This window comes from Caretta caretta, chromosome 3, assembly GCF_965140235.1.
Source record: "Caretta caretta isolate rCarCar2 chromosome 3, rCarCar1.hap1, whole genome shotgun sequence".
NCBI lineage: Eukaryota > Metazoa > Chordata > Testudines > Cheloniidae > Caretta > Caretta caretta.
Window position 1 is genome coordinate 89,080,816 of NC_134208.1, and position 22,394 is coordinate 89,103,209.

Below are 22,394 nucleotides of genomic sequence, written 5' to 3' on the forward strand. Positions count from 1 at the left end.
TCTAATTTTTTCTAGAGATCTAGTGTTGGCAGAATGCGAATTTATAGCCTTTGATGTTGCTGAATCTGCAAGTCTGGGTTCTCCCTCCCCAAAGCCCCCTCAGAGTTGTTGATGACCCCCTCTTTCTACAGTACTTGTATACAGATGTATAGGGTAGAGGTAATAAGAGTTTAAAATTCCCTAGCTTAACCAATTTTCATCTTATTTGTCAGACACCATTTGCATTCAGGATAGAAACCTGAAACAATTTTATGCAGCTGAGATATTAAAGTTGATATTTATAAATGCATAGTGAAGATGTAAGGTGGTAATAAAAGTAATAAAAAATGTTATAAACAGTAGCTAGTGGACATGATCAGGAGCTATTTTTCAAATATTGCACATTGTATCTGAGTATTTCTAAATCAAAATATCACAAAGCCACATATATTAAAATAAGACAGTATCGTCTCATTTTTAAACTTACTCAGCTTTATCTAGAGCTTAAAAACAGAGAGAAGGGAGTTAGAAACTACTAAAAAATTGTTTCATACGACAACCTATTTATCCCATTTTATATACCAGAAATAGAGTTTGCATATCAGCTGAGCACCATTTTTAGACTCTTTGGGAGGGTCTTAAAATTTTGAGCTATATTTTAAATTCCTGAAAACTTTAGATTTTACTGGGAATGCTGACAAACCTTTTACCATAGCATAGTCAATGGCTGCTGTACAGTATCTTTAAACATCTTAAAAGGCATTATTTAAAGCACCTTAAGAAAAGGAATTTGGATTATGCTAAATATGACTGTACTTTAGCAAATCACAGTTCTCCTTCTGTTACCTTTTATAACTGTCTGTCTTAATTCAACTCCAATGCAGTGACTGTAAAGGTTGTCGTGTTATCCACCTGGTTATTTATAGACTGGAGAATGTGTGATTCTCCATAAAAAGGCTAACTTTATCAGCGAGCCACCAACAATCCATTTGAAGTAAATATACTTGCCTAGATCTAGACTTTACCTTATTGTTCGTGGAGAACTAACTGGGTTACCATGTGGGCTTGACATCTTGTGAAGACAATAAAGCAGAAAAATGTGTTTAATGAAAGCAATTTGTTACTAGTTGAGGCAAAGTGTCCTTTGTCCTTCTGCCAAAACTGCCTTGCTCTGGTACCTGCATTTGCTGAGATTCTGCAGATGAATAGGAATAGTACAAGATGCATTAAAGGCAAACAGCATTAGCAGAAGGGCATATAACACTGTTCTAAAACAGTGCAAATGAACCTGTTCTTCTTATCGTATTATCTACCAGGAAGCTCCTTGACAAGGTGGAAGTCCAACATTTCTAATTGCCTTTTTAATTTGATCCACTTTCTCCCATGATTGAAATACTTTTGTTGATTTTTTTTCTCTTTGCTAATAGGGTTGCATTTATAAAACATTGTAAAACCCCTGATTTTTACATTGTGTTCAAATTTTCTTGAGATATTACAGTATTTCTTTTCCTTTTTAATATAATATACCTTTTGAGGTTGGTGTTAGGAATAGTAAAGAGAAAACCATCCATCCTGGGGAGCAGCAGTTATTCTAAAAGGGGCAGGGAGTTGAGGGGGGAGTCTGAAAATGAAATAAAAATGAAGGCTGAAATAAAAATAAGGTAATAAACAGTCTAGAAGATGGAAAGTGTAGACTGGTTGTAAGGAATGAAGATAACATTAAAGTTCTTAAGTAATCCAATTACCATAGACAGCCTGAGAAACTTGTGCATTTGGAGATCATTGTCATCGAGTTTCATACACTCTTTCCCTTATCTGTGCAGAGGCTCCATGTCACAATGGAAGCCACAGAAAAGTGGGATTTATGGACAGAGTGAACAGAAAAATATCTGATGTATTATGGATTTTGAGTGGCATACTGCAGGTAGAAATTTATCATTTCCACTTCCTGCAGTTCTGTAACTTTTAGAACAGCCTTACAACATTTGGGGGAACTGACAAGAAACATCTTATGTGAGGAAGGGGGACAATGATGTTGCTGGGAAAGACGATAAGGTAACTACATCATGAATGAGTACTGCCTGGAATATTCAAGGGAATACTCCATATTTATGATTGGTTAAGCATTAAAAAAAGGAAAGGTGTTAAAATAATGTGGAAAATAAACTGCACATTAATACTGAAATATACAAGCCTTTCTTCCCTTTAATGTGTAGGAAAAATATGTCTAAATAAATAAGCTATAATATTCTTTGTCATAAGATATATACAGATAAGCCAGCCAAAGTACTATTAATGACTCATTTTTTAAAATATATTAGGCACCTAAATTAAAATGACCCAATATTCACAGCTGCTGAGCATCCAGAGAGTCACAGGACTTCTGAATGTTGGCTCATTTTATTAAGGAGCATAAATTCAGATTTAGTTGCCTAAGTTTGAACATGTAGCCTATGTTTAAAATGGCATCTATTTTTCATAACAACAATATGCTTAGGTCATCTCTTACTCAGATTCTCAGGGATTCTGTACTTCAGATATTCTCAGAGGGGTGAGAAGTATGAAATAAAGCAATACCATACTTAAGGGTCTATTTTTCAGTTTATTACATCATAAAAATAATTGATCAGGGTCAGTGTGTGCAAAAACATTACCAATATCATCTTAGGCTGCTTCTTCTGCAAAAAAAATGGTTTGTATTTAAAAGAAAATTTTGAAATAGAAGCTACTGTGTCGGACTAGTGTATTTTTTAAATGAATTTAGCACGCATGAAAGTTGCCAACTGACAGCACTAAAGAATGGCATCTTCTCTCCATAGGACAGTGCAGTGATAGCAAAATCTTTGCTGCCTAATCCCACCAACTACCTCATCCCTCTTCTGGAAGTGCCACAGGGTCTTTCAGCCTGAACCACGCCGTGCCAATTAGTGTCAATGTCTCAGTATTATCTCGTAGGCTATGTGATGTTGCTCTACAGCCAGAGGGAAACAGAATCCCATCATTTTCTACCAAACTTTCCCACTAGCCCTTGCAAAAATATTTCCCTTAGCCATATATCTGTATGGTTATTGGGACCCACTAGGGCAAGTGCCTACAAGGCCTAGCTGCTGAAGCACTATTGTGCTTGCCTCCAAGACATGGTAAACTGGACATGCTACTGGCATCATAGGGGTTTGGGGTACAGAGTAACTCCAATAATTACACTGGTGACAGAGGTGGGATTCCAACTGGCAAATTTGGCTGGCAAGGTTTAAGGTATAGGTACCCCATATCTACATGGTAGGCGGAAATGAACAGCAAAGTGTTCCCCTGAGCTCTGAGAGTGCAAATAGGTAGGGCAGTGCAGGTGGAGAGAGACAAAGGCCCATCTTCATGCCTGGAGCTTATACTGGAGATGGTCAGGGCTGGGCCATCTGGATCAACCACTTTGAATGAGCAGCCCAGAACCTGATGGGGAAATGTCTTTGATGTGCTCTCCACTGGGAATGATGACTTGGGGTGCACAGGGTTGACACAACACCAGACTGAGACTGGAGATGCCAGACCTGTGAGACTGAGACCACAAAGAACCCAATCCACCACCAGGCAGAGTTCAATGAACAGCTTCAACAGATGGTATAAAGAGGGATCATCTAGCCTTCTGTGCATTATAGTCTTGGTAATAAAGTAAGATGCGGGGGAGGGAGACAGAGGTGTGTGGACTATTTACAGTTGAGTTACATTACTATGAGAGATGCCAATCCCGTCCCTATGGCTGATGACACTCTAAATCAGGGGTTGGCAACCTTTGGAATGTGGCCCACCAGGGTAAGCCCCCTGGTGGGCCAGGCTGGTTTGTTTACCTGCCGTGTCTGCAGGTTTGGCCAATCGCAGCTCTCCCTGGCCGCAGTTTGCCGCTCCAGGCCAATGGGGGTTGCGGGAAGTGGCAGCCAGCACATCCCTCGGCCCGCGCTGCTTCCCTCAGCCCCCATTGGCCTGGAGCGGCGAACAGCAGCCAGTGGAAGCTGCGATCAGGCCGAACCTGTGGACGTGGCAGGTAAACAAACCGGCCTGGCCTGCCAGGGGGCTTACCTGGGCTGGCTGCGTGCCAAAGGTTGCGGAACCCTGTTCTAGATTTGCTGGCAAAGGCCTGTTGGTTCTCTGCCCTTGACCTGGCCAGTGGCTACTGGCCAATGGAGATGTACCCCAATGATTGACAGAAGATGGTATTAACCAGTAAACAGGGCCTCTACAAAGTTAAGGTCATGCCTTTTGGACTCTGGAATATTGCAAAAATTGCTGGATGTCATGAGCGCAGACCTTCAGGGTACATCCTGCCTGGTATATCTTGATGACATCACCGTCACTAGGAGGTCACTTGAGGAGCACCTGCAGAAGCTGGAAGTTATGCTAGAGAGGCTATGTGAAGCCAATTTAAAGGTGAAACCATCAAAATGCAATTTTTTTCTCTGACAAAGTAAATTATCTGGGGCATGTCATCTCAAGTGATGATATAGTGATAGACCCTGCAAAGGTGGAAGCCACCTGATCCTGGCTGGTGTTACATTCTGTCACTGGGGTACAGAATTTCATTGGCTTGGCTTCATTCTATGGGAAATTCATTCCTGATTTTGCCACAATTGCACAGCTATAGCACAAGCTGGCAGAGAAGAGATGGGCATCTGAGTGAACCCCATTCCAAGAAGACTTTCTAGAACTAAAGTGGAAGCTCATGTTTGCATCAATATTGACCTACCTAGATCCCCAGCTTCTGTTCATCCTAGCTACAGATGCCAGTGAAGTTGCAATGGTGATGTCCAGTCTCAGCTGTAAGGAGACAAGGAACGAATCGTCACATATGCAAGGAAGGCCCTGAACAAAGTAGAGCTGAACTAATCCACAGCTATGACAGCTGCTGGCACTGGAGTCCTTCACCAAACATGTTTGGCACTTCCTCCTGGGGAGCCAAAATTCCTCTTAAAGACACATCACCATTCACTCATAAGAACATAAGAATGGACATTCTGGGTCAGACCAAAGGTTCATGCACCCCAGTTTGCTGTCTACAGACAGTGGCCAATGCCAGGTGCCCCACAGGGAGCGAACCTAACAGGTAATGATCAAGTGATCTCTCTCCTGTCATCCATCTCCACCGTGACAATTAGTGGCTAGGGATACCATTCCTTACCTATCCTGGCTAATAGCCATTAATGGACTTAATCTCCATGAATTTATCCAGTTCTCTTTTAAACCCTGTTATAGTCCTAGCCTTCACAACCTCCTCAGGCAAGGAGTTCCACAGTTGACTGTGCACTGAATGAAGAAGAACTTCCTTGTATTTGTTTTAAACCTGCTGCCCATTAATTTCATTTGGTGGCCCCTACTTCTTATATTATGGGAACAAGTAAATAACTTTTCCTTATTCACTTTCTCCACACCACTCATGATTTTATATACCTCTATCATATCCCCCCTTAGTCTCCTCTTTTCCAAGCTGAAAAGTCCTAGCCTCTTTAATCTCTCCTCAAAACCTGCAAACCCCTAATCATTTTAGTTGCCTTCTCTGAACCTTTTCCAATGCCATGTATCTTTTTTTGAGATAAGGATACCACATCTGTATGCAGTATTCAAGATGTAGGCATACCATGGATTTATATAAAGGCAACAAGATATTCTTTGTCTTATTCTCTATCCCTTTTAAAATGATTCCTAACATCGCGTTTGTTTTTTTGACTGCCACTACACATTGCGTGGACGTCTTCAGAGAACTATCCATGATGACGCCAAGATCTTTCTCCTGATTAGTTGTAGCTAAATTAGACCCCAACATATTGTATGTATAGTTGGGGTTATTTTCTCCAATGTGCATTACTTTATATTTATCCACATTAAATTTCATTTGCCATTTTGTTGGCCAGTCTCTTAGTTTTGGGAACTCTTTTTGAAGTTCTTCACAGTCTGCTTTGGTCTTATCTTGATATCTGCTATCTTGAGCAGTTTAGTATCATCTGCAAACTTTTCCACCTGTTTACCCCTTTCTCCAGATCATTTATGAATAAGTTGATAGGATTGGTCCTAGGACTGACCCTTGCGAAACACCACTAGTTGCCCCTCTCCATTCTGAAAAGTTACCATTTATTCCTACCCTTTGTTCCCTGTCTTTTAACTAGTTCTCAATCCATGAAAGGATCTTCCCTCTTATCCCATGACAACTTAATTTATGTAAGAGCCTTTAGTGAGGGACCTTGTCAAAGGCTTTCTGGAAATGTAAGTACACTATGTCCACTGGTTCCCCTTTGTCCACATGTTTGTTGACCCCCTCAAAGAACTCTAATAGATTAGTAAGACATGATCTCCCTTTTCAGAAACCATGTTGACTTTTGTGCAACAATTTATGTGCTTCTATGTGTCTGACAATTTTATTCTTTACTGTTGTTTCAACTAATTTGCCTGGTACTGATGTCAGACTTACCGGTCTGTAATTGCCAGGATCCACCTCTAGAGCCCTTCTTAAATATTGGTGTTACATTAGCTATCTTCCAGTCATTGGGTATGGTAGCTGATTTTAAGGACAGGTTACAAACCATAGTTAATAGTTCCACAATTTCACATTTGAGTTCTTTCAGAACACTTGGGTGAATACCATCTGGTCCCAGTGACTTGTTACTGTTAAGTTTCTCAATTAATTCCAAAACCTCCTCTAGTGACACTTCAATCTGTGACAATTCCTCAGATTTGTCACCTAGAAAAGACAGCTCAGTTTTGGGAATTTCCCTAACATCCTCAGCCGTGAATACTGAAGCAAAGAATTCATTTAGTTTCTCTGTGATAACTTTATTTTGTCTTTAAGTGCTCCTTTTGTATCTCGATCGTCCAGGGGCCCCACTGCTTGTTTAGCAGGCTTTCTGTTTTTGATGTTCTTAAAAAACATTTTATTACTTTTTGAGTTTTTGGCTAGCTGTTCTTCAAACTCCTTTTTGGTTTTTCTTATTACATTTTTACATTTAATTTGGCAGTGTTTATGCTCCTTTCTATTTACCTCACTAGGATTTGACTTCCACTTTTTAAAAGATGCCTTTTTTTTAATCTCTCACTGCTTCTTTTACATGGTTGTTAAGTCATGGTGGCTCTTTTTTAGTTCTTTTACTGTGTTTTTTAATTTGGGGTATACATTTAAGTTGAGCCTCTATTATGGTGTCTTTGAAAAGTGTCCATGCAGCTTGCAGGGATTTCACTCTAGTCACTGTACCTTTTAATTTCTGTTTAACTAACCTCCTCATTTTTGCATAGTTCCCCTTTCTGAAATTAAATGAAACAGTGTTGGGCTGTTGAGGTGTTCTTCCCACCACATGAATGTTAAATGTTGTTATATTATGGTCACTATCTCCAAGTGATCCTGTTATAGTTACCTCTTGGACCAGATCCTGCGCTCCACTCAGGACTAGATTGAGAGTTGCTTCTCCCCTTGTAGGTTCCTGTCCCAGCTGCTCCAAGAAACAGTCATTTAAAGTATCAAGAAATTTTGTCTCTGCATTTCGTCCTGAGGTGACATGTACCCAGTCAATATGGGGATAATTGAAATCCCCCACTATTATTGAGTTTTTTATTTTGATAGCCTCTCTCATCTCCCTTTGCATTTCATCTTCATTGTCCTGGTCAGGTGGTTGATAGTAGATCCCTACTGTTATATTCTTATTAGAGCATGGAATTACTATCCACAGAGACTCTATGGAACATGTGGATTCATTTAAGATTTTTATTTCATTTGATTCCACATTTTCTTTCACATATAGTGCCACTCCCCCACACCCTGCATGACCGGTTCTGTCCTTCCGATATATTTTGTTCCCCAGAATGATTGTGTCCCATTGATTGTCCTCACTCCACCAAGTTTCTGTGATGCCTATTACATCAATATACTCCTTTAACATGAGGCACTCTTGTTCACCCATCTTATTATTTAGACTTCTAGCATTTGTGTACAAGCACTTTAAAAACTTGTCACTGTTTATTTGTCTGCCCTTTTCTGATGTGTCTTTATGTGTCTGATGTGATTCTTTATGTGAATGTTTCTCGTCTGATCTGGCCCATACTTTGTCCTCTTCCATCCTCTCCTCCTGACTAAAACCTAGAGAATCTCTATCAATAGACTCTCCTCTAAGAGAAGTCTCTGTCTGATCCACATGCACCTCTGCAGCTATCGGCTTTCCCCCATCTCTTAGTTTAAAAACTGCTCTGCAACCTTTTTAATGTTTAGTGCCAGCAGTCTGGATCCACTTTGGTTTAGGTGGAGCCCATCCTTCCTGTACAGGCTCCTCCTATCCCAAAAGTTTCCCCAGTTCCTAATAAATCTAAACCCCTCCTCTCTACACCATCGTCTCATCCACGCATTGAGACTCTGAAGCTCTGCCTGCCTGGCCCTCCACGTGGAACTGGTAGCATTTCTGAGAATGCCACCATAGAGGTCCTGGATTTCAGTCTCTTTCCTAGCAGCCTAAATTTGGCCTCCAGGATGTCTCTCCTACCCTTCCCTATGTCATTGGTACCTACATGTACCATGACTACCGGCTCCTCCCCAGCACTACACATAAGTCTAGCCAGTTGCCTTGAGAGATCAGCAACCTTCACACCAGACAGGCAAGTCACCATACGGTTCTCCCGGTCATCACAAACCCAGCTATCTATATGTTTCTAATAATTGAATCTCCCGTTACTAACACCTGCCTTTTCCTAATGACTGGAATTCCCTCCCCCAGAGAGGTAACCTCAGTGCGAGATGACAGGTTTCAGAGTAACAGCCATGTTAGTCTGTATTCGCAAAAAGAAAAGGAGTACTTGTGGCACCTTAGAGACTAACCAATTTATTTGAGCATAAGCTTTTGTGAGCTGCATCCGATGTAGTGAGCTGTAGCTCACGAAAGCTTATGCTCAAATAAATTGGTTAGTCTCTAAGGTGCCACAAGTACTCCTTTTCTCAGTGCGAGAGGATACCCCAACATCATCTGGAAGGAGGGTCCCAACTATGGGAAGGTTTCCCTCTGCTCCCATTGACTGCTCTCCTTCTCTGGGCCTTTCAGCCTCCTTAATAATGCAGGGGCTGTCTGACTGTCTGAGAAATCTACAGTGTCCCAGAAAGCATCATCAACAAACCTCTCTGCCTCCCTTAGCTTCTCCAGTTCTGCCATTCTGGCCTCCAAAACCCGTACACAATCTCTGCGGGCCAGGATCTCCTTGCACCGAATGCACATATACGCCACCTGCCCAAAGGGCAGGTAATCATACATGCTGCATTGTGTGCAATAAATAGGATAGCCCCCACTCTGCTGCTGGGCTTCTGCCTGCATTCTCTCCTACAGCCACCTAGGTTAATGATAAGTTTTTTGTTTAAATCAAGAAGTTTTGATTATAGTTTAGTTCAAAGGTTTTAAAGAATGGTAAGTGTACCTCGCTCCTTTCCACTCCCCTTCCAAACTCCCTATTAGTGATCCCTGTTCGCAAAGCTCCCTGATCGCTTGCTCACTGCTTTATAAAGCCCTGGCCTTCTTGATAGCCCTGCCCTCTGACTAAGGCTCAGCCAATGAACAGAGGATTCTAGATTTCAAACCTTGTTTAGAAGCTCATAGCTTCCAACTGCCGGCCACAGCACACGGTCCTTCAAACAAATGAACAAACAGAAGGACAAACACAAGCTCAGCACACAGCAAGTAACCCCCAAACACAAACACACACTACAGACAGCCACTTACCCCAAGGGTTCCATATTTGCTCCTCCTTCACCTGGAGAACTCCCTCTTGAAAATCCCTGATAGCTTTCCCTGTTTTCAAAGCTCAATTTATATGGCTTCATAATTTCCATGAGCCCCAAGGGAAGTTGGCCCAGTAGCTTGCACTGCTGGCTCAGTTCCAATAACAGATAAGACACCGCCCAGGGAAATAGCACACTGATGCTGATGCCCTGTTTAGGAGACTGAGTCTGGGCAGTGCCAGCAAGGAAGCCAGGACGGGGGGACAAAAACCTGCCAGCCTAGCAGGAGCTCTGATCCCAAAAGAAAGGATCAATGACAATGGGGCAGGGCGTGCAATGCCAGATGAAGGAGTCACAACTTTGAAGGAAACACAAGCCACTGACCCAATAGTTTCCCAGCTAATGTGCTGGAAGAAAGAAAGAGGCACAGGTAGACCAAGGTATATGTCAATACCGAGAACCTGGCCTGATTTACACTTAGAGCAAGTTAGGCCCTCAAATGCAGTTGAGAACATGGACCATTATACTCAACTAGTGCTCCCAAGGGCATCAGTCCCTGAGATTTTGAAGGGGTTACATAGCAGCAAGGTTGGGGATATTTGGGGAGAGAGAAGCTTACTTAAAGGGCTCAAAGCTGTTACTTCAGGCCTGGCACAGGTCTGTTAAGGACTGGGTAAAGCCCATAAGACAGTGCATACTACACCCAGAGCACCTATGGTTACCACCTGGATGAGCTGACCTTTAAGAGGGTAGCTATGTATATTCTGGGACCCCCTATCAGTCACTGAGAAAGGCAGTCGGTGATAGCAGACTACTTTTCCAAGTGGACAGAGGCTCATCTGCTGCCTGGCCAAAAGACACAGACAGTTGCTAAGATATTTGTTGAGCAATTTGTATACTCGTACAGCACACCTCACTCCTTGTAACAATGGTGAAACTTTGAGTCACTGTTGCCCCAAGAAATGTGTGACCTGCTCAGAATTAACAAGATCCACCCTACACCTTATCACATACAGTCAGATGGTCTGGTAGAACATCTGAACCATACACTCTCAGCTTTGTAGGTGCCAATTAACATAACTGGGACAGAAATCTTCCCGTCATGATGACCTACAAGCCTAGGGTGCAATTGTCCATGGGGTGCATAGCACACAAGGTGTTTCAGCACGATACTACCCTCCTAGTAGAATTACTGTATGGAGCAGTTGTGATAGGTACTCTGTGGGATTAGCATACCCTTCTAACACAGTGCACAGCCATCCTCAGCACTGTCAGCCAAGCAGTAAAGCATCACCAGAGCAAGGACACCTAAAGACAGAAAGAACACTATGATTTAAGAGTGTCTGCTCAGATACACCAAAAGGATGAGCTGGTTTGGGTCAGGGATCCATGAAGAAAAAGGGGTTTGAGTTCCAAGTTATAAGAGAAGTACAAGGAACCATACAGGGTGGTCAGCTGCATATCAGAGGCACTCTATGAAGTATCCTCTGTCCTGAGTGGGAACAGTTTTGTCTTACATTACACAGGCTCAAACCCTACCTGACTCCTTACCCAACTGAAGGTATGACCAACTTGCTACAGCAGAACTGGGACAATGATCGAGAAGAGCCTGGTTGGCGAAGAGGACCAGGCCTGGATGAGCGCTTGCATGTGTTCCATTGAGCAGGGCCAACCCCTGTTATGGTCTATCCAGGTATGGCCTTATGACAAGGAACAGAGTCAGGTGACAATACAGAACCACTGGAGGTCACCTCATGAACAGAACCTTTCCCCTATCTTGCCAGTCCTAGTGAAAACCTTTCCCATAGCCATCTGTCTGAGTGGTTATTGGGACCTACCAAGTCTAGAGTCTACAAGGCCTAACTGCTGAAGCACCTACAATGCTCCTTTCTGAGGCACGATATTCTGGGCACATTACTAGCACCCTAATGGTTTAGTACAAAATAATCCCAAAAATTACATCTGACTACTTGAGAATTTTCCCTCTCTAGGTGAATCTTCAATATAATACTACCATCTGCAGCTCTTAGCCCATATCTGGGCCACTAATGTTTTAAAGAGTGCTTATACTTTAACACTGATAAAAGTCTTTGCTGTTCCCTGTCCTTCTCCATGCTCCCCATCTGCTTCCAATTATTCACCCTACAGGTATGCCTCCCTCACCTACATCACTTTGTCCTCCACCTTCTTATGTAAACATGTGAAAACAGTTCCATAATACATGTCACCTTGGCTGAGCCATGTGTAACAGAAAAGGAGGGCAGGGCAAAACAAAAGAAACAAAACATGAAATTCTGTCACTTTTGGGCAGAACACTTTTCCATTCCAGCCAGATACATATGGAATCAGAACCAAGGCTTGCTTGAGCCAGGTCCAAAGGCTCCAGGCAGGCAAGTTTAAACTGGTAAAGAAAGCGTGTGTGCATATGCATCTCCTGATTCCTTCACTCATGAGGTTCATTTTATTTTAAAAGACATTATTTGACTTCTTCTTGCAGCCTGGGAAACGATTACAGTTGTTGAACAGCTTATTATGCCACATACAAGGTAGGTCTTACAGTTAGTTTGCTTGTTAACTTTTGGGTATTGGATGTTTACACCAGTGGGAGACCACACTGTGTCAGTCTGATTTATACATGCAAACCGAACCCCCTCCCCCGCCCCCTCCTGCAAATGTACTGCTATGTATCAAACTCAGCTTTTGATTCCCCTGTTCCTGTGGGCTTGGCATTACTTTTATGTAGTAGGGTTTTTTGGGGGTGGGGGGGTGGAGTTTGTCTTTTAATATCACTTTTGGTTAATGTATGCTGCAGTGTGATTTCTTATGCAAAGATTTCATGTGGTTTCAAAAGCAGAACCCGATATACTCTAATGCACTTCTTTATTGGAGCCTCTGTCATAATAAGGTTGATTCACTTATTCAAAAGACCCTTATTCCCAATTGTAACTTCACTAGAAATAGATCCTAATCATTGTCAGCTCCCTTGAGACTTGAAAAGCTGAAGCAATAAAAAAGTGTGTGTAAGTTTTAGATAATATAGTCACATTTTCTAATCCTATTTCTAATTTCACTAGCTTGTTACATAAAGGCTCTGATTGCAGAACAAGATCACATAGCCTAAGAGATAATATTGAGTCATTCAAACACCAGAATGTAGAAATAGCCAAGTGGCTTAAAGAGCTGGCATAAAAATACAACTCCCCAAGCGTGTTCTTGCAAGGCACTTTCTTAGGGGAACGAATAATACATTTGGGGGAAAGCAGATATGAAAACAATCACTTCTGCATTTATTAGAATTCTAATCAACTTGATTTCCCCCCTCCCCTCCCAATATCAGCACATATTTCAGCTAGAGAAGACAGGATGGGCTGCACAGATATTTTTTCAAACACAACATCACATAAAGTGAGGAAGAGCGTTGGATAGTAAATCTAACAGAGAGAAAAAATACCTTGCACAGTGGCAGTATCTCAAGAATTCTGTTTATATACTGTACACATGGCTTAAAATAATTTTCTGCCACTGAGGTTTTCAAACATAAATTCATCTTAAAGTTGAAATGCATTTCTTATTTTTAAAGGCCAGCAGGTACTGAATAAGATACCACATTCAGTATTTTTTAAGCAGGTGGTATTCGAACAAACCCTTATGTACTATAGAGAAGTAGACGGAAAGAGTATTTTTCAGCCCCAGTTATCCAGGTCAGGTCACTGAGCACTGACTGTGGGCTGGAATATAGAGTCATGCCTAGAGCTCCAGCTCCAAGGTTACAGGATGAGATCAGAATCTCAGGATATTTTAGTGTTTCTAGCCTTCATGGTTGCAAAGTAAAGCTTGAATGTGTGACCCAGCGTCTCTGATGCCTGTCTGAGGGCTTGTCTACACAATTTGTGCACTGATTTAAGTACATTGGTTTAGAAACCATGCTAGTTAAATCAATACAATCCCCCCTCTCCCTCACCGGAATGCAGACGCTGACCAATTTAAATCTCCACACAGGCTTTATTGATTTACTAAACCATTTTAAATACACATTTAGTTAAACTGGTGTATCTTTCTGTATAGATCATATTTTAGTCTCCAGACAGCCTGAAACAATGGAAAGAAATGGCATTTTTCTTTCATTCAAAATATTGCATTACATTTTTCATTTTTCAAACTGTTTTCAGAATAGTTTCAAAATTTTTTTAGAATACCATTTGGTTTCAGAGGAAGTCCCTCCCCCTCTCCACCCCTGCCCTCCGGCCATAATCTCATTTTTTTGCCCACTAGAAAAATGGGAGAAGGGGAAGTAAAAAAGTGAGTGGGATTTTTTTCCACCAAAACAAACAAAAAGTATACTAAAATGGATATTTTCTTTCAAAAGTATATGTTTTATTGAAAAGCCATATTTTGACAAAAAACAATTAAATGAAATCATTTTGATAAGCTCTACTCTGTTTACCTGGTCCCTGAAGCTAGCTGCAACTCTGTGGAGGAGGGTCCACAGTGCAGGGATAGGGGCATCACAGCTGAGCAGAGCCGAGTACTTAGTGCAACCCGGTCATTTCACATGTTGGTGAGCATTGACTCACTGAGCATTGACTCACCAATTCCTTTAATTTACCGATATCATTAAGCATTCCAAAACCTAGTATTGCCAACCCCAGTGGTTCCAGAACTATGAGTCAGGCTCCTGAAAATCATGAGATTGGCTTGAATATCATGAGTATTTTTTTTTATTTTTTAAAAAAAGAGACTACATTTGGCTATTTTTACTTGCTTTCTGACTTTTGAGCCCTTTGGGGGGTACTCGGGTCAGGTTTTGAGATTTCTTCATAACCACGTAGGCTAAAAACTTAATTGTTTTTTAATGAAAGGCAAGATTCTTATGTAATCCCTAGACTCTAGTAGCGGGGGCTGTAAGAAAAAACAACAAATATTGCAAGACTTGTGATAATGTCAATCTGAAAACTGAACACTCAGTTTATTTTCCTTGGCCAAACACAAAACAAAATGAAAATAAGCTTCCTTCTACCTGGAGTAGAAGACAGATCCATGTCCTGAATTCTTGACACCCTTACTTCTATCATGTGCTGCAAAGTGATTGCAATTGGCACACTAGCTCTTCGTTTTCTTTCCGAATAAATATGCTCAATGTACTTGTCTCTCCATATATAAATTAGTACAAATAATGTTAACATTACTAATGTCAGAAACTCAACATCCTTAAAACTGAATAGCTTGCATGATTCTTTCATAGCCTGATGGAGAAGAAATAAGAAATAATTCTTTTCTAATAGAGACCCCCAATGATATGTCAGTTGCACAGGTCTCCGTGAGACAGAGTTTAGTCTAATAGCCATAATTTTTTCAGACAACTACTCTGCATTATCTACCATAGAGGTATTCCAAAGTCAGAAAAGCTAGCAGTTCTCAAAGTTCTGTAATTTCACAGAGATTTGATAAATTCATAGCACCTATCATGGTTTTTGGTGCTATATAAATAACTGATCATTGATTTAAAAATATATAAATAATAGAAACAATATTTTATTTTGCATCAAATAAATTACTAAAATTATTATAATCTGTTGAGGAATTATTTAGAGATTATTTTAAAAATCCACAATTTTTAACAGTAATTAAAATATGAGGGACGATTAAAAAGCAGTGGTTTGTGCTTTCTCTACTTTCTGAGCAGCAGGAAACATTATTCTTAGATCTGTGCTGACATCAGTGATACTGATGGTCAAATGAATGAAGAAATGAAAAAACTCCTGTTAGTTTCAAACCCTGTTAACTTTAACAATGGCTTTATATACAAGGCTCCTGGCATGTTACATACACAATCAAAATAAAATAGCAATAATTAATTAAATAAAAGTAGGAACATACTGGACACCTACTTATGGTATTCATATGTATACTTTAAATATGTTAAGATAGTGTTTGACTACATTGGAAGCCAAGTAGTATAGAGAAGAATAAATGATACGATATTGCGTTTTATCCAGTATTTAAGAGTGACTATTACAGAGGGATGATAGTCCTGAAAACTAGAAGATCAAACTGATATAAAGCCACCCTTGTGCCCTCTCTCCTCATCAAGACCTCAGGGTCTGCCCTTACAAGTTCTCTCTGGATTGCAGGTGATATAAATTGTTACCTGTTTAAACAAGGAAATTAGAAACAAACAGTAGGACTTCTTCCTTTGTTGCTGAACGCTGTACTACAATATCCTCAGCACTTACTGGAGCTCAGCTCCCATTTGCCAGGGGACTTGTAATTCATCCTTCTAATCTCCTCTCCCCTACCCAGAAACCTCTTCATAGCTTTCTTTTGATAAATTATTTAATTATGCTTGAACAAAAGAGAAAAAGCAGTACATACAGGGAAGTACAGTGGCAGCTCCAATTTTAACAAGTGGTTCCTTCAAACATTTTCTTCTTCAATGGGCAATATCATCTGTAGACCCCTGTCATAAATGTAAAGGGAAGGGTAAACCCCTTTAAAATCCCTCCTGGCCAGAGGAAAAATCCTCTCACCTGTAAAGGGTTAAGAAGCTAAAGGTAACCTCGCTGGACCAAAATGACCAATGAGGAGACAAGGTACTTTCAAAAGCTGGGAGGAGGGAGAGAAACAAAGGGTCTGTTTCTGTTGGTATGCTGCTTTGCCGGGGACAGAACAGGAATGGAGTCTTAGAACTTTTAGTAAGTAATCTAGCTAGGTATGCATTAGATTATGATTTCTTTAAATGGCTGAGAAAAGAATTGTGCTGAATAGAATGACTATTTCTGTCTGTGTGTCTTTTTTGTAGCTTAAGGTTTTGCCTAGAGGGATTCTCTATGTTTTTAATCTAATTACCCTCTAAGGTACCTACCATCCTGATTTTACAGGGGTGATTCCTTTACTCCTATTTACTTCTATTTCTATTAAAAGTCTTCTTGTAAGAAAACTGAATGCTTTTTCATGGTTCTCAGATCCAAGGGTTTGGGTCTGTGGTCACCTGTGCAAATTGGTGAGGATTTTTACCAAACCTTTCCCAGGAAGTGAGGTGCAAGGGTTGGGAGGATTTTGGGGGGAAAGACGTGTCCAAACTACGTTTCCCAGTAAACCCAGTTAGAGTTTGGTGGCGGCAGTGGACAAAGGACAAAGGATAAAATTAATTTGTACCTTGGGGAAGTTTTAACCTAAGCTGGTAAAAGTAAGCTTAGGAGGTTTTCATGCAGGTCCCCACATCTGTACCCTAGAGTTCAGAGTGGGGGAGGAACCTTGACAACCCCCCACCTCACAGCTCAGCAGCAGCCCTTTGAAGACTGAACCTGCCTGCATATCCGTGATTGATGGGGAATGCAAAGACAGAAGAAGCTGGCATCTCCACTCCTCCCCATTACCACCAAGGCCTGGTTGGCTGGAGTTCTAGCAGGAAACATTTCCCCTACTTCCCACTTCTAGCTCTCCTCTGATTGGAGGATGGGGATTCTATTATGGAAGGAACTGCACAGGTGGAAGGAGGGGGCATGTGCTGCCATTGCAGGGACACAGTTAACTGAGGTTTGAGTGTAAGACTGAGAGGTCAGCCCAGGAAGCAGCATAAGTGTTTCATCTCTGTGACCCTGCATCCCCCATAAAAATCAGTCCTGCCCAGACAGAAGGAGGTGCTTTAATCTGGATCTAAGGAGGGTTGAGGGGCTGGTGAGACTGACTAAGGGAGATAAAGTGCCTTTTAGGCATCTTAGGATAATGTCCTACTCGTATTGACTGTTGTCTTCAATGATATTGTTCTTTCCATATTAATAAAAGCAGTTGGATATAATCTCTATGTTGGAGCAATTCCAGCATGAATTCTTGCCTCCCCAAATGTTATAAGAATTTGGAACAACCTAGGAGAGAGGGGAGTCCCCGCCAGACCACCAATGAACAGGTAGGGGCTCATGTGAGCCCTTTCCTAATGGAGAAGGTGTTTGAAACAAAGATATCACCCATTTTTAAAAAAAACGTTATTATCCTTTGTGAGGCAATTGATAAAATTGAAAGAAGCAAGAAACCAGGCTCCATTTCTGCAGCAGGAAGCAAAGAGGGACTTAAAGATTCCCTCCTCTACCACATACATTTCTTAATATAAAATGAGTCAGTTAAGTTTGGGATGTACTCCAAAGTGTCATTTTACTAGGCCTCAGGTTGTTCTTGTGTGCAGTGTGGTTATAATGATGAATGGGAATTGGTTACATCATGGTGAAACAAGCTCTGCTTGTTAAAATTTCCAGCCTTCTCTGAGGCTGGGACTGAGCCAGATGCTACTTATTCAGGAAGGTGCTTCCCCACAGGTGCACCTGCTTTGGCTTAGCAATTGTCACAAGGGGACTCCTCTCCTGGATCTCCCACCAGTGCTACAAGAAGAGTATGTCAGGGACACTAGATTGTTCCAGCACCCCCATTGGCTGCTGCAGCATTGTATAACGAAGAGTAGGAGTGGTCAACCTGTTTTCCTGAGTAAGAGTCTTGCAGCTTCTGTAGCACTCCTCTCTCTGTGACTGTGTCTGCTTGCCCCATAAATAGTTTGAAAAGTAGTACTAGGATAGCGCATCTTCTCATAACCTTCCATAAACCCTCTCAATCACTCCTCATCCCTGTCCTCCACCCCCATACTTCAACCCAGGAAGTGCTGCTCTACTACCTGACCCTTCACATCAGCTAGTGGCAAAAATCAGCTATCAGTGGAGACCTTGCCATCTCAGGAGCCAAAGGGGAACCTTTGCAAATGACCTACCATGCAAGAACCCAAGACCATGGACCACCTGCCTGCCACTCTCACTACTACTGTGAGGAATAGCTGCCAGGTAGGGAAGCCACCTGTAAGATACTATAAGATGCCAAGGAGAAGAAGCAGGAGAGGACTGATGGATTTTTGTGATAGAGTATGGAGCTGTGGCATTCATTCATTTATTTATGTATTTATTTTGCTATGGATAGTTTGGAATGGAGGGATTCTTTGGGGTCTGGGGGAAAGAAAAAGAGGAAAGAATTATTTTATCTAAGAATAGTTATGTATATCAACAGATAAACATTTCTGAGGCAACTTCTTGTTAAAATTATAACAATACATTACTGCTCAAATAATCTTGCACTGTGTAAAATTTACCTTAAATGAAATTAAAAAACATACACAGGATTTAAGGTGCCCTCAGCTGAATGTAGCTCGGTAATTTTTCTTCATATCACTAGTAGGGAAACAGATAAACTTAAGGTATATCTACACTGCATTTTAAAACTTGTGGTCTCCAGACACCAGCTTTTCTTACAACACTTAAAAGGATAGTGTAGACATGGCAACGCAAGCTGAAGCTTGGGCCCTGAAGCCTTGGCAGGCAGGTAAACTTCAGAGTCCAAGTTCCAGCCCGAGCCCAGATATCTACACCTGAGCTGCAGGAAGTGTCCTGGATTTACGTACGTAGTAGTAGTAAATATGTACACTATAACACTCAGTCAGGATTGGGGCCTCATTGTGCTATACAAACACAGTTTCATAAGGACCTTGTGAGGCTTAACAAACTAATGTTTGTAAAGAGTACACATCTGGAAAGTAGTATTAGAACACTTAGTGGAGTGACAGAGATGGGAACAAAATGTGGGGTTAATTTCTCTAGCTGCATGGCACTGAAGGACTCATTAAAACAATGACAAAAATCCACACTTAATCCTTCTAGTTGGCATTTCTTACATCTTCTTTTGGAGACATCTTGTAACATTTCTACAATCCTAGGAAAACCATAGGAAAAACTATTTGCAACAAATATTCCACATGACTGTAACTGATAGATCTTTTATAGATGCATGTGACGGGGTGGTCTGCCCCTCAAGGGCAATACTGCCTACTGGTCAGTCCACTCTGCCACCTGGTATGGCTCCTTAAGATTGTAAGGTCCAATTACACAATCAAGGACGTAGCAGAGGTTGGAAGAGAAAACCCAGTACTGTTTCTTGAAGGGTCTGGGGCCAAGAGCCTTGCAGAGAGGATGGGGCAAGTCTCTGCTCTCTTCAAATCAATTGAGAATCAGCTGAGAGAAGGGGCCCAGCATAAATGCTGCCTCCTCCCTCATAGGAAGGCAGATGCCTGCAGACAGTAAAGGCAGTAAGAAGATTCCCTCAGAGCCCTGAGTTACTAGGGAGCAGATATCAGCAGGAGAAGGCTACCAAATTCTCTGAGCCTGAGAACTAAGTGAGACTTATGGCAACCCTGAGAACTAAGTGAGCTGAATGGCAACCCTGCTCTACGAGGAGAGCTGGGGACTCCTGGTAAGGAGAGGGGTAATCATTGCTTGAATTACTCAGCTCCAGGAGGAAAGCTCGGGCTCCTATCACAAGGAGATGACAGAGACTGAGAGGTAACCCTGAGGGAAGCAGGAACAGAACCTAGAGGGTAGAGGAGCCCTGAAAGTCAGAAGCATGTTTTGTTTATTTCAGGCTTTTTGTTATGGACCCTTTTGTAAGACGTTTTGTAATAAACAAGCTCCCAGGAGGGTATTATTGAGTCAAGAGTGCCAGAAGTGGAATTATTGGCTTCCTAAGAAGGGAAAGTGAGGCAGGGATTACATGCAGCACCAGGCTAACTCAGCAGGAGATGCTACAGGACAGGCAAATCCTATGACAGTGCACTTAAGCTATTGTACATCTTTATACCTCTTCTCTTCCCTTTTTATTTATGGTCTCTGTATTCAAAAATTAATAAAATACAAGCAAAAAGAAATCATGTTGGAGTTAAATAAATTAATCTATGCTGCATTTGCATTCAAATAGGGTATTTGCATGGAATGTAATATACCTTAGTCATTCTCTCAGGACAGAACACAAATCTAGTTCATTAATTGCCTTTGGTTTTATGTATAGGTTAAAATTCCACTACGATACATCATTTCATGTTTAGGTGATCCTGCCAGCATGGCTATAAATCAGAATTACAAATTAGTTAAACATACAGAAAATACAATTACAAGTTCAAAAAAAACCTCAGCAGCACTAAATTAATCAAACCATCTACATATCTCTCCGCATTGTGTGTGACTCACAGTCATCAGTGGCCTCAGAAGCAGCAAGAAGCCTTCTTAAGGATAAATTAGCCTTAAATCAAGTGGCAGTCAATGGCTGGGACTACTGAGTAGCTAAGTGTACATTTATAGAATGCATTACTTGAAGTGAGGGGAGTGAAGGAGGGACATATATATCTTGATTCTCAGTTTAAAACAGTCCTCCTACAGTATGTATAACTGAGTTTGTTCCTCTGACTTGTTTTAAGTTAACTTACATAAAGGCAAAGTCTTGGGCTGAATTTATCCCCAGCTGTAACTCAATTTCTGTGACCTCAAATTAACAAACAAATGTCAAAGCAAAACTATGCTTGATTAGAGTAGAATACACAGTTCAAGTTTTCTTTGCTTTAGTTTGAGAGACTAGAGTTAAAACAACAGCTATATATAACAGAAATATAAGAGAAATAAAAATATGTATATACACCCCCACTTGCAGTATTAACCAGATAAATACATATAGGCGGATGACAATGTTGCTAAAATACAGACAGGAGTTCCCAGGAAATCAGTTCCAGTGTAGCTAAAATGCAGATAAAAGTTCATGGTGAATGTGGGTGATGGAAGAATGGAGAAATGATGAGGAAATGGATGATGACAAAAATGGAGGAATGATGAACAAGTATTTCTTCACCCTTGGAACTCGGATACATATGTTTGGGGCTTTATACCTGAGCTGCAGGAAGTGTCCTGGATTTGACATATGTAGTAGTAGTAAATATGTATACTATGATAACACTCAGTTTCCAGTCAGGATTGGGGCCCCATTGTGCTATACCAACACAGAAAAGAGACAATCCCTGCCCTGAAGGCTTTCTGTGAACTTCTCTCTAGTAATGAGATGGTTTTACAAAACCAAATATTAACAGAGAGGCAATGACTATTTTAAAAAAAATCATCCAAATGGTTTTCCAGCTTACACTCTGCAGTTTCATGGTCTAGTGCATAAGAACTGAGATGTAAAACTGTCTAAAAATTGGCCAGTCTAGATTCATTGTCACAGCAGCGTGAAATGAAAGAAAGAAACAGCAAAAAATAATGAGAAGCAAATTAAGTACTTATGTTTACTTCAATTTTAATAAATCAAAAGTGGTGTTAGAAATTCTGATGGGGAGTTTTTAAAAATCTAGGATTCTTCTCTTGACAGAATGTCCCTGTAATATATAGATTACAAAAGGGTGCTTTTAGAGCAGTACCAACTATTATTATTATTACTATTTAAGAGCAAATTTTAATTAGCCTTGTCAACAGTTTGAGATTAGCAATGTTGGCATGCATGTAGCTCTTCTTGGGATAAAGCTGGAATAATAATTTCATTCACAGTTGGTAAAAGTGTTTTAATATTTGTTTCTCTGAAATAAACTATACCTCTTTGAACAGAAACCTTTTCAAAGGGGCAAGATGTTCTTAATAATGTGCCCTTTAAATTGAAGCTGGTGTAGCCTTGTCTAAAATTGAATTGATAGTTCTATGTTAAACCACAATGTCCCTAGTGAATGAGTCTGGCTCCTGTATTGCTACAGTTTTAAGATCAACAGGATGAAGGTCACCCATAGCGATTTGCTTAGGTTGGGACACTCTAGGAGTACACAAAGAGCAAATACAGTGCCCACAAACACTGTTAC